General features: G+C 46.5%; 1 protein-coding gene across 1 annotated transcript in view; it reads right to left on the bottom strand.

The window, feature by feature from the left end:
* Positions 1-280: 280 nt before the first annotated feature.
* The window catches only part of sptssa (serine palmitoyltransferase, small subunit A), a 164,737-nt gene continuing 151,927 nt past the window's right edge, over positions 281-13,090 (bottom strand). The window contains exon 4 of the transcript XR_013579493.1: positions 281-292. The gene's annotated coding sequence lies outside the window, so the exon portion shown is untranslated. The remainder of the gene's footprint in view (positions 293-13,090) is intronic.

Here is a 13,090-nt window from a genome sequence, read left to right as displayed (position 1 = left end):
GTACGTGCCCTCTCTGCTTGGTTATGGCTTGTCTTCTACTGAATGGACAGAGGAGCATTGATTTGTCCACTCTGTACCTGCAGCATCGTTGCAGCCTGGCCAACCCCAGCTGAGGAACACCTGGCAGGGCACATCCAAGTTGTGGCCCTCAAGCCACAAGGCACTCAGTCCAAGCAGCCAGAGCTCACCACCTTGGCCAGTTCTGGCATCATTGACAATTGACTTTCGGACTCTAACACCCCTGAGATCCATAGTGAGGGGCGGTCACACCTTAACACTTCTTCACACTAACCTATGACAACACGGCACTTGCCCTTCCTGAGCGCAGCAGGTCATTGAAGCACGTCCGGCACCACATCATGGCTGCTCACCATTGCTGCCACTTCCTCCCGTGCCCTCTTGGTGAGGTGCGGTGGCCTACTCCTCCCATCCCTGGGGACAAGGGCGTCCCTCCTGGCAGCCGCCTACTCCTGGAGGACGGCGAGGCACTCGTCAGAAAAACGGGGGGGCCGAGTGCCCCCCCGACCTGTCCCCCCGCCTGCCGTGTCCAGCCGCACTCAATCCATTAGGAACACTGAACAGATGTCCTTCTATGGCTGCCTTCCAGGGGCTGCCTGGGCTGCTTTTAAACCAGCCACCATGTTGTCATTGGACCATGAAATCACGGTCGGGGGCCGATTGCAGGCGGCAGCTCCTGAGCTCCCCGGCCGCACCCGCCCAACAAACTCAAAACACTACCCGAAGGATTCGATTACGGCTCAAGAAGTTTGACACCACTACAGAACACATCCAGGGTAAATGCCAAACCACAGCTGATGCGTTGTCTCACATTCCTGTGGGGAAGCCTGCACAGAATGATGTACACTTCGCTGAGGATGTGGAATCCTACAACTCCTTGTCTACGGTGACCACCCAGGAACTAGAAGGAATTCAAGCGGCCCAAAAAGCTGATGCCAGGTGTGCACAGATACGGGAGTACTGTGTTACTAGATGGCCTGAGTATGTTCCTAGCAATTGTATTCTGAAGCAATACTTTGAACAGTGTCATCACCTTAGTCTTAGGGATGACTTGTTCATCTAAAACGACTAAATTATTCACAAGGTCCTTAGACTAGACATTCTCCAACAGTTACTCCAGGGACACCTGGGTATCACCAAGTGTAAGGCTAGGGGCCACAATTCAGTCTGGAGGCCAGGTATCTCCAAAGCTATTGAGGACATGATTTCCAATTGTACTACTTGAGCCACCTATAGGCAAGACCACAAGGAACCACTGACCGCATCCTCATTCCCATCCCAACTGTGGGATCACCTCGGGATGGACCTTTTAGTCTTCCAGGGATAGAACTTTTTTTATTGTTGTGGATTATAACTCTTGGTGCATCAAGGTCAACGGCTACACTGGCCCACCTCGGCCGTGGTTTTTGCCATGCTCAAGGAAATCTTTGCCGCACATGGTATGCATGATTTGCTTGTGTCTGACAACGGCCCGCAGTTTATAAATGACTGCTTCAACCACTTAACTGAGACATAAGACTTTGTCATGATCACCAGCTCGCCCAGGTATTCACAGGGCTAGAGAGGCTGAAAGAGGGGTCCGTACTGTCAAATCCTTTTTGAAGTAAAATGACGACATCGACCTGGCCTTACTGAGTTACAGCTATATGCCACTGCAGGATGGTCTGGCTCCATCGGAACTCTTAATGAGTAGGAGATTATGCAGACAGCTCCTGAGTCTCCCACATACCCTTCCACCGTGTCTCAATGTGACAAAGATAGAGAAGCTGAGTAAAAAAGGACCACTACTGTGTACACCAGACAGTGACATACAATCGGCACTACAAAGCACAGGATCTACCAGCAGGGAAATATGTCTGGGGCCAAGACCAGAACTGGCCCAACAAGAGTTTGAGTTACTCCATTCAACCACTCTCAGATCTTGTGTACACTGGCCATGGTGTCCTCAGGCGGAACAGATCTGCTCTGGTATCCGCCAGCAGATGGCCTTTACAGAATTGGATTGACTACCCGGACAACCAAGAAGGCAATCCAACCAATTTACTAAGTGGTTCACAGTCCCCTCTGCAGGAAGACTGTGATCCTAGGCCTCCTCCAAAGGAAACAAGACACAAACTGGTAAATTGGTCAACCCGCTGCTGTGTCTTTCCCTTTGACTCAGGGGTGGTAAGAGTGATTTTTGGAGAGTGGGGAAAGTATGAATTATGTACATACGAATTAGGAGCAGGTATAGGCCACTCGGCCCCTCCCACCTGCTCTGCCACTCAATAAGATAATGGTTGATCCGAATGTAACCTCAACCCCACGTTCCTTCCCATCACCGATAACCCCTTAATTGTCTCCATGCCACCATTTTACGCGGATGGGCCAATTAAGGCCCGCCCAGCGTAAATCACGGCTCTCGAGATCAGTGGGAAGGGGCAGGCGGTGGTGGGAGGCCAATGACCTCTGGGTCCAATGGCGACCCGGCGGCATATTCAAAAATGGCGCAGGCTGCCACTGATTTCGGTCAGTAGCTACATGATGGAGAACGTCTTCAGCGAGCAGGCCAGGCAGGAGGGCAGGTCGATGGGGCAGTCGGCTCCAAGGTTCCCCGATGAGTGTCTCGCTGCCCTCCTTGAGGAGGTGGCAAAGTGCCACGAGATCCTGATCCCAAGGGACGGAAGGAGGACGCCACCCACCCCCCCCCCCCCCCACCCCTAACAAAACGTGCCTGGGAGGAGATGGCAGAACAGGTCAGCTCCCACGATGTGGTGAGACGCATTTGGGTGCAGTGCTGCAAGCGGTTTAATGACCTCCTGCGATCGGGATGAGTGAATATCGTGTTGGCATGGGTCACTTAGCACAGCAGTTAGGAGGGGAACTTCCAGGTGGCGGTGTTCCCATCCATCTGCTGACCTTGTCCTTCTAGGTGGTGGTGTTCATGAGTTTGGAAGTTCTTAGAGTATGAGTGGCAAATGTGATGGAGGCAACACCTGGGCAAGGGGGTCAGCCCTGGTTGCTTGGAATGAGTGTATGGCAGTTCCAGGGTCATGAATCGGTTGAGCCCTGCAAGGTTCTCCTCAGGTGGTGGTGGCCAGGCTGCAATGGCAATGCAGGTACAGGGTGGACTAATCAATGCTCCTCTCTCCTTTCAGGAGAATACAGCCCACAATAATGCAGAGCGGCTGCGGATTGGCGGAGGGCAGCCCCACCTTCTCATCATCATCAGATACAAGCAGGAGGCACTGCAGCTGGAGAGAGACCATGCGCCAAGGTCAAGTGAAGTTGGGGTGCCACTGGGAGGTAAGAGTGCCATGCACTGAAGTCACAATGTCTCTCACTGCAAACATTCCACTGTTGGCTGTATATTGATTTCAGCATCCAACATGGGTTGCCCATTGATAATGGAAGGAGGAGCGCAGCCTGATCTGGGTGCCAGGCTTGCACATTAACAGTGTAACGACTTCAACTAATCAAATATCCTTGTTCTTCCTTTCAGCCTCACCAGAGCACACCCAGACTCAGGAGGCTGAGGGACCGCCACTGACCCCTGAGGGCACAGAAGACATTAACGTATTAACACATCAGCATCACACCCTCTCAGCCAGGCAGGCACCAGTGCAGATACCGGCACCTCAGTGGGAATAAGATCAGCGACTAGTAGCACAGCGGTGAGGGCACTTCACACTCACTTGAGGTGCAGGCGGAGGCAGAGTGTGCCCAGGGCGCCAGCAGTTGGAGGACTGCTGGGGAACAGGAACTTGCTCAGTCAGTGGCTGATGATGGGCCTCTGGAGTCGTCCCTGAGGCAGCAGATGCTGCAAGTCCAGCAGGGTGTGCGGGAGAATCTGGAGGAGATACATGGTCTCCGTGGCATGGTCTCTGTGATGGAGGAGTCCATGCAGAGCATAAGCAATGCAATCACCCTCTTGGCCGAGCGCACTGCCTCCTCCATGGAGAGAGTGGTGACTCTCATGGAGTGGTTCCTCCAAGAGAACAATCAGGGAATCCTAGGGATGCGCTCGGACCTGCAAGCCCTCACAATGGCAATGACCTCAGGTGGTCAGTGTCAGTGTGGGAGATGGATTGGGCACCCAGTACCCCGGCTAGGTGCCGGTCCATCAATGGTGAGCAGGGAGGTCCAAAGCGACCTCACGTTGGCGCACAAGCCGTTTGTTGTCCCTGTGGGTTCCTCTCAGGGCGCTCTGGATGATGGCAGCAGCTCCTCCGCCCCTCTGCCAGTGATCGTGGCATCCGATGAGACTGCGGCGACTGGGGAGATGCCAGCCGTGGCACTGCCTGCTCCCTCCCAGTCAGGGCCAGCACAGGCTCCACGGGCCAGAGGACAACAACCAAGGACATCAAGGCCAACAAGACAGCAGAGTGAGCAGGCTGTCTCCAATACCAGTGCCAGCGAGAGGGGAGCACATAGATGTAGCACCCGCAAGCAAAAACATAAAGCACCTTAGGCACAACGTGGGCTTATCACTAGTGGTTCTCTTTTGCCTCACTTTTAAGTTACTGTTAAGTTGGTGTGCTGTTCAACACCATTTAGTTTGATTTCTGTATGCCAAGCTGTAAATCATTAAATGTGTTGGTTCTCAACAAGCCTCTGGGTGCTTCATTGGTTCTGCTGATGAAGGGGAACCCATGGTGTTATGAGTCACTTATTTGTCATTGAGCTTTATTGAAATGGCACATTTATGGCAAATGGCACAGTTGCTGACCAAGCAAATGTTGCTCTCAGGTATCGAGTATGGAGCCTGAAGCCCTGGCATGTTTGGTGGTTCATCTTTGGTAGGCTAGCTGACGGAGTGTTGGATCAAAGCCTCCTGGGCATCCCTACCTCCCTGTAGGTTGCCCAGGTCGGCGTCTATCCCCTCAGCGTTCTCCTGACCGTGCTCTTCCTCGGACTCACCACTGGACTCATCGTCTGCTGCCAGAGCAGCTGCGTCAACATCTTCTTCCTCCACTGCATCCCCCCTTTCCAGCGCCAGATTGTGGAGAGCGCAGCATGCAACCACTTTCAGTGACACACGATCTGGGGGGTATTGCAGTGCTCCCCCTGAATGGTCCAGACATCAGAAGCACATCTTGAGAGGACCTATGGCTCTCTCAACCACCACCCTTGTGGAGGCTTGTCTCCTATTGTACCACTGCTCAGCCTCTGTTCTTGGATGGCATAGGAGCATCATGAGCCACCTTTTGAGGGGATAGCCCTTGTCACCCAGAAGCCATCCAGCCAGTTGGGCTGGAGCACTGAAGAGCCTCAGCACCTGGGAATTCCTCAGGATGTAGGCGTCATGGGAGCTGCCTGGGTACCTTGCATAAACTTGTACAATCAGCATCCTGTGTTCACACACTATCTGCACGTTCATGGAGTGGAAGCCCTTCCTGTTGACGAAGGCACCGGGCTCACCTGCTGGCACCTTGATGGCCACACGTGTGCAGTCTATTGCACCCTGGATGCAGGGGAAGCCAGCAATCGCAGCAAAGCCTCTAGCTCGCTCTGCTTGGCTGGCCTCATCTGAGCGGTAGTGAATGAAAGTCAATGCATGCCTGAACAGAGCATTTGTCACCAGCTTGACACAACTGTGGACAGCTGACTGGGAGACTCCACAAAGATCACCCACTGACCCTTGGGAAGAGCCAGAGGCATAGAAGTTGAGGGCAACCATGATCTTCACAGCCACTGGCATGGGGTGTTCACCCACACAGTTGGAGCTGATCTCAGGGCCGATCATCTGACAGATGGAGGTCACTGTCTCCTCTAAGAGATGGAGCCTCCTTCGGCACTGCACCTCAGACATATTGAGGTAACTGCATTGTATACCCTGGCAGCAGGATAATGGCGTCTTCTGCGACCCCTTCTTGTTGGACTTGGACTCCCTGTTGGCCCTGTGCCCCTTATGTCTGTGCCTTTCCTCCTACAGGTGGCTCCCCTGGAGGCTGAATATGGACTCCTGGCCTCCTCCCCCTTCTCACCCTCTTTTCCTCCTCAGAGGAGGTGCCTCCAGCAGAGACCACAATCCCCATTCCCAGGGTAAGGGAAGGCTGTCTGATACCTGGAAGGCTCTAAGTGTTATGATTCCTCCAGAGTCCTGAACTGAAGCCTGTTCTTTCTGTCAAAGCAGCTCTGAAGAGAAATGAAGTTGTCCTGTTCACACAAGCAAGTAGCAGCAAGTTATAAAGTAAAGGTCTAACTACTCGCATTAGCAAGCCCACTCACCCCTCTTATCCCACCCGTGGATGAGATTTTTAAAAATGTGGCCTACCCGCCTGCCCATTGCACCCGTTAATTAATGGCAGGCGCACCTCCGAACTCATAGTGCGCCCGCCTTCTGAAATATCGCAATGGCGCGCGGCGACATCCGGACGCACGCCTGACATCATTGCACGTCATTTTATGTGTCAGGCCTGCCCCCGCACGCCGACTGAAAAATTCTGCCCTATTAGTAGAATGAAAGATTTGGGGGGAGAGGCAGTGTAAAGGTTAAATGGCTATTATGCTAATAGCTAACATACATCATCAGTGATGTCAGATCACGTGTCACTGGAACCCAGAGAGAGATGCTCTGGAAGGAGCCTCGTGCTTATCTATCCCTGTACATTGTGATATATAGTCAATAAATGTTTGGCATATCCTGGGTACCTGGTTTCTTGTAGTTTCTGTTAAACACATCCTAGGACTGTTTCTGATGATACTCCAGTGCTCACTTCAGTGAGATGTAAAAAATGTTTCATTTCCAATGCTGATACAGCAGCAAGTTAGTTTCAGATGAAGTGTAGCACCTCAGGTAAGTACTAATACCAGTGTAAATATTCCTATTTACCACACCTATCTCTGAATAAATAATTCTTAATGCAGACAAAATTCGTGACAATAACTCTACTTTGACAATTACATCATTGTGCATCACTGTTTACAAATGTCTGTTAGACAGGATTCCCAATCATTTCATCAAGGGAACTCAAAGTACTAGAAAAGGTAAAAATATAAAAGTGTTCAATAGGGAAACCAAGAGAAAAGGAAACAATTTTTAAAACTTCAAAACCTGATCAAGCAGAGCATTTAAAGAGAATTGTTAATTGGTAAGAATTTGAATTTCCACACCATATTTTATAAATTTCCAGATGTTGCATTCCACTAGGTGAAGTATTTCTGATTTAAGTCCATAATGTGACATCCATGTAAGTTCACATTTCCACAATATTGACCTCAACAACAGAGAATCCAACCATCTTCCCTTGACATTCAATGGAATTACTAACACTGAATCCCCCACCATCAACATCCTGGGGGTTACCATTGACCAGAAACTTAACTGGGCCAGCCACATAAATACTGTGTCTACAAGGGCAGGTCAGAGGCTGGGAATTCTGTAGTGAGTAACTCACCTCCTGAATTCCCAAAGCCTGTCAACCATTTACAAGATACAAATCAGGAATGTGATGGAATGTTCTCAAATTGCCCGGATGAGATGGCTCCAACAACACTCAAGAAGCTTGACACCATCCAGGACAAAGTAGGTCACTTGATCAGCACTCCATCCTCCACCTTAAAAATGTATTCCCTCCACCACAGATGCATAATGGCAGCTGTCTGTACTACATACAAGATGCTCTACAGCAACTCGCCAAGCCCTTTAACAGCCCTATCCAAATCCATGACTGCTACCACTTAGAATGGCAAGGGCAGCAGGTACATATGAGTACCACCAGCCTTATCCAGTAATAATCTAATCACTAATGCTCAGTTTGGGTTCCGCCAGGGCCTCTCAGCTCCAGACCTCATTCCAGCCTAGGTCCAAACATGGACAAAAGAGCTGAACTCAAGAGCTGAAGTGAGAGTGCCCTTGACCTCAAGGCAGCATTTAACTGAGCGTGGCATCAAAGAGCACTGGTAAAACTGGAGTCAGGGGGGAAGTGCTCCACTGGCTGAAGTCATACCTAGCACAAAGGAAGGTGGCTGTGGTTGTCAGAGGCCAATCATCTGAACCCCAGAAACATCAATGCAGTAGTTCCTCAGGGTAATGTCCTAGCCAACCATCGTCAGCTGCTTCATCAATGACATTCTCTTAATTGTAAGGTCAGAAGTAGGGATGTTCACTGATGATTACACAGTGTTCGGTACCATTAGCAACTCCTCAGATACTGAAGCAGTCCATATCCAAATGCAGAAAGACCAGGACAACATTCAGGCTTGGGCTGATGAGTGGCAAGTAACTTTCGTTTCACAGAAATTACCAAATCCAGCAAAAGAGATGACATTACCATCGATGAACCTCCATCATCAACATCCAGGGGTTTACCATTGACCAACTCACGAAGCCTCCTTCAACAGCACCTTCCTAACCTGCAACCTCTACCACTTAGAATAACAAGGGAAGTAGATAAAAAGGAGCACCACGACCTACAAATTCCCCTCCAAGCCATGCACCAGCCTGACTTGGATATGTGACACCATTCCTTCACTGTCATCGTTAAAACCCTAGAACTCTGTTCTTAACAGTACCAGGAGGACTTTCGCGATTAAGTAGGGTGGATCAGCACCACCATCTCAAAGTCAATTAGGGATGAGCAACAATTGCTGATGTTACAAATGTGAGGTTTATAAGATTGTTATGTTTCAGGACTGTGTCTTTAACTTAGGATAAAACGAAAAGGGTAATGTGACCTATGTAATGTGACCTGTTCTGAAGTTTGCCTGACAACAGGCCTGGGTGATGTGGCTTTAAAGATTAAAAGGAGGCCCAGGTTGTTTTGCTGGAATGACAGTATTCACACTTAGAGACAATAGCAGCAACATCTGTATTTACAGTGGTTAGGTTGCTAGTCTCCAAAGTCTCAGGAAGATGTTGAGAATGTTGAGTTGCAAATAGTTATGCTTTAAACAGCCCATTTATTTCCAGGACAGAATCGGTTTGGGTTCTAAAGAATAGGTAATCAGCATTTCTACCTGGATACAAGGCCCATGTGATTCATCTTGCTATGGAGATGGGCTTTCAGAGTGGGCAGAGTCCTTAGGACACCAATATGAGATTGAATTACAGGCTTTCCTAAAAGATATCCCTGAATCTCACAGACAAGAGTTTGTTAGAATCTGGGAGGGAGGGAGAAGTTAGAGGCCAAAAGGCTCTATGGTTCACAGTGCAGGAATGTGGGTGGGAAGTCACATTCAGATTGAAAAGGTCAAATTTGTGAGGATTTCAAATAAGGCTGGAATGTTTGCCAATTTGCGCTAGAGGAAGAATTGCCAGGAAATCCCTCGACATGAAAAACAGTTCTGGAGCTAAAAGTTGCCAGGCTGGGAAAGGAAAGGAATGGAAGTAACCCCTTGAGAGTGAAAAATCACTTTGGACTGGATCTGGGAAAATCGAATGTCTATTTCAGGGACAATGTAAAGTATATCTGTGAAGTGAGTTTTTTGGTTGTGTTAGGAGTAAAAGGGGAAAGTTCTGTTCTGTAGTTTAAAGTATAAGTGGTCTACAACAATAGTGTTTAGTCAATAGTTCTTTTTGTAATGAAATCTTGTATCATCCTTTTGTTATTAACTGGAAGTTCACTTTCTTTTTAAAAGTTAGTCTTTATGGGGATCATAACACTGGCCTTGTCAGCGATGCTCACATCCCATGAAATAATAAATATCTCCTATAATTTTTCTCATAGATATTGCATCAAATTACATAGAATTTACAGCGCTGAAACAGGCTGCTTGGCTCAACTGATTTATGCCAGTGCTTATGCCTCCTTTCAACTTACTCCATTCCACCTTATCACCATACCCTTCTATTTCCATCTCCCTCATGTACTTATCTTTTAAGTCAGGTGGAGTATGGTTGTGATATTGAGCTGCAGAGATAGAACAGTGTTTATGTAGCTTGTCTCTTTAAAGGCATAGCTCAGCTATTCCATGTGGTGAAGTGATCCAAATAAGAATAACTTAAGCTAAGTTAGAGGCTGACTTGTTACTGAATACATTTTCCTTAAGCTAGGAACTACTTGTAAATCCAAAGTTTGTCCCCTTGGACAGTGGCCGGTGATGAATGTTAGCAGAAAACAACAAAGATAACTTCATCTCTTTCTCTTTTCTTTTGTAAAGATCATCTAGTTGTGGTCTTTTGCTGTTAAATGAACTTGAGCAAATCACTGAAATAAAAACAGGTTAAGAGGAGGTTAATTAGAGGTTCTCAAAATTATGAATAGTATTGATAGGGTGAATAAGGAAACTGGTTTCTCCTGGTTGGTGGTGATGCAGGGGCAGGGGATGTGGGGCTCAGTGATGATGGGCCATCAATTTTTAATTGTCACCAATAGATTGAGGAGAGTATTTAGAAGAAATTTCTTGCAAGCTGGAATGTTTGGCTGCATGGTGTGGTTAAAGCAGAAGGTCATCGTGTTCCTTTGTGCAACAATGGTTAAATGTTTGAAGCAAAGAAAGATGCAGGGCTAGGAGGAGAAAACACGGCAGTGGGATTAGTTTTGAAATGCTCTCATTAAGTATTGTGACAGATGCAATGGGTTAAATGTCCTCCTTCTGTGTTGTAAACATTAATGGTTCCATGGCTTCTCTAGAATTGGATGTAATGTTGACAAGCAATGCTCAGTATTCTTGCTTATGGCAAAATTGAATGTGACTCAGCTGCCATGATGAGTTAGGATTACTCTTAATAGTGTGAATAAGAACTAATTACCTGTGAAATTCTCCACTTAGTATCACTTTGGAAATTAACCAGTACAACTGGTTTACTGATCACTGCAAACATCAATAATATAACCCATATTGTGATCTGGTTTTGGAAATTAATATTTGACTAATGCGTAAACATGATCACTATGCGCAAAATATTTTGCTGGGCATGCGGGCGCGCACCTGACACACCCAAGCGTGAAATGATGCACGATGATGTCAGGTGTGCATCCCGACGTCATCGTACAGTCTCGCGATATTTTGTTTGGCGGGCGAGCGCCAGAGTCGGCTGCGCGCCTGCCAATAATTAAAAGGTCTATTAAGGACATTAACAATCTAATTAACTTCAAATTTACGCTGCCCATCCAACCTAACAGTTGGCGGGCAGGCGAAAAGGCCAAGCGGCTTTTACATTTTTTAGGAAACCTCATCCACGAGCGGGATGAAGTTTCCTAAAACAAATAAACATTAAATAAAAACTTTATTTTTGAATTAAAAACATGTCCCAGCTCATGTGACAAAGTCACAAGGGGACATGTTTTATTAAGTTTTTATTCTCTTCATTATTTTTTTTTACACAGCGCTCCTTTCTCTCATATTTTCCAAGTGCTCTTTCTCACGCATGTGCGAACTGTGCGCTAGGCCCCGGCTCACCCTCCTCCCTCCGCCCACATAGGCAGTGCTGAGCGCTGCCACTCGTGATCTACACAGCATGGACCTTAATTGGCCCACCCGCGTGAAATTGTGCTGCAGAGCTGATCACGGGCAGTGGTCAGCTTCCCGACCGCCTCCGCCCACCCCCGCCAGGGGCAAAATCCTGCCCCGTGATACAGGTTCTGCTGTAAATATATTGGAGCAGTCATTACACCCATTACTGATAACATTTTCACTACAAATCAATGCATCAAAATACTGGGAGAAGTGTGTTTATATATCTGCAATTCTGTAATGTTCAAACAAAAGTTTTGATTTTTCATGTTTGTTTTCTTTAATGGGATTGATTGTGATTATTTCTGAGTTAATGTCTGGTTGTATTGTAATATATATTGTTAGCTGCAAATCCCTTTGAATAAGCATTTGAAACCTCTTGATGTCAAGCTAAGGGTTAATAAAAATTCACAATGCATGATTCAGGGACCTGATAGGAATATTTGTGGCAGTTTTAAATCTCACTTTGGTCCAGCACTTCCAGGTCCAAGCTTTAGATTTTATAATATGTGTAGATATAATAGAAAAAAACAAGAGATATTAGTACTTACTCTTTTCCATAATGGACTCAAAAGCTGACAGGGACACATGCAGCTTAATGGCACATGTACTTTATCATGATGTCGATATAATAGTTGCTTATACTGCGACTGCTGAGAGTGTCTAGTAATCATTAGTTTCATCTCTTAGACACAGATGTTCCCAATTGTGGTTGTAAAGGTCATTACATCTGTCCATTTATTTGATAAAGGACATATTTTCCAAGTGCAATGTGCAAATACATGGCAAGTCTGCAAAATGGAATCAATATCTTTGGCAATGCATAGTGACATATGCTTTGAATTTATCACTCAGTTTCACATGACATATGTGTTCTAATATATTGTAACATCATTGATGGTAAGTTTACTTGTATTGATAAACAACATTAATAGCTGTACAATTTTAAAACTGGTTGGTTAGTTATTTAATTCAGTTTGTTTAATTATAGTCCCCAGTTGTGTCATTACAGCTGACCAATTAACTGACTCAAGTGCAATTGTTTGTGGGAGACAGTTTCCCAATGTTCTACCAAATTATTATTAAAGGTATATTTATTTATGGGATGTGTGCAATACCCTTGAGATTGCAACTTTGATTAAACTTTGCTGATCTGATATTCATATTCATCTTTGGGTATTCTGCCTTGCATGGTAATAGAGAGTTATTGCAAATTTTGAAATTATAATTACTGTAGCTCTGAATGGGCAATTTTACAGTAGTTACTTTATAAACCTTGCAGCACACAACTGATTGTTCCTTTAAGGGATCCCTAAATTGATAAAGCAAGCACCCACAAAATAGGCTTAGATGATGGATGACACTATTTTCTTAGAGTATGTCAGTGGTTCATTCAGTAACAAGCTGTATTATAACTCAGTCCTTCTGGCACAAGTGGAACAGATAGGTTGTTAAAATGGTGAGTTAGGATTCACAATGCATTTTTTAACTTATCAACAAATAGACCTGGAAGGGTTGTCTGTTCCAGGCAGTAATAGGATTACTTTACATTTAAAAATTGCAGCTTGATAGTATCTGCACCCCAGTGCAATTTTAACTCAGAAAATCGGTAAGTCTGCACAAAACAAACAGCCAAACCCAGTGTACATCAGCAGAGAGGCCAGAAAAGTTCAGGGTAAGTGTATTTACTGAC

The sequence above is a fragment of the Cetorhinus maximus genome, chromosome 18 (assembly GCF_964194155.1).
Source record: "Cetorhinus maximus chromosome 18, sCetMax3.hap1.1, whole genome shotgun sequence".
Classification (NCBI taxonomy): domain Eukaryota; kingdom Metazoa; phylum Chordata; class Chondrichthyes; order Lamniformes; family Cetorhinidae; genus Cetorhinus; species Cetorhinus maximus.
The sequence above is the reverse complement of the archived record's forward strand: the minus strand, read 5'-3'. Positions and strand labels throughout refer to the sequence as shown.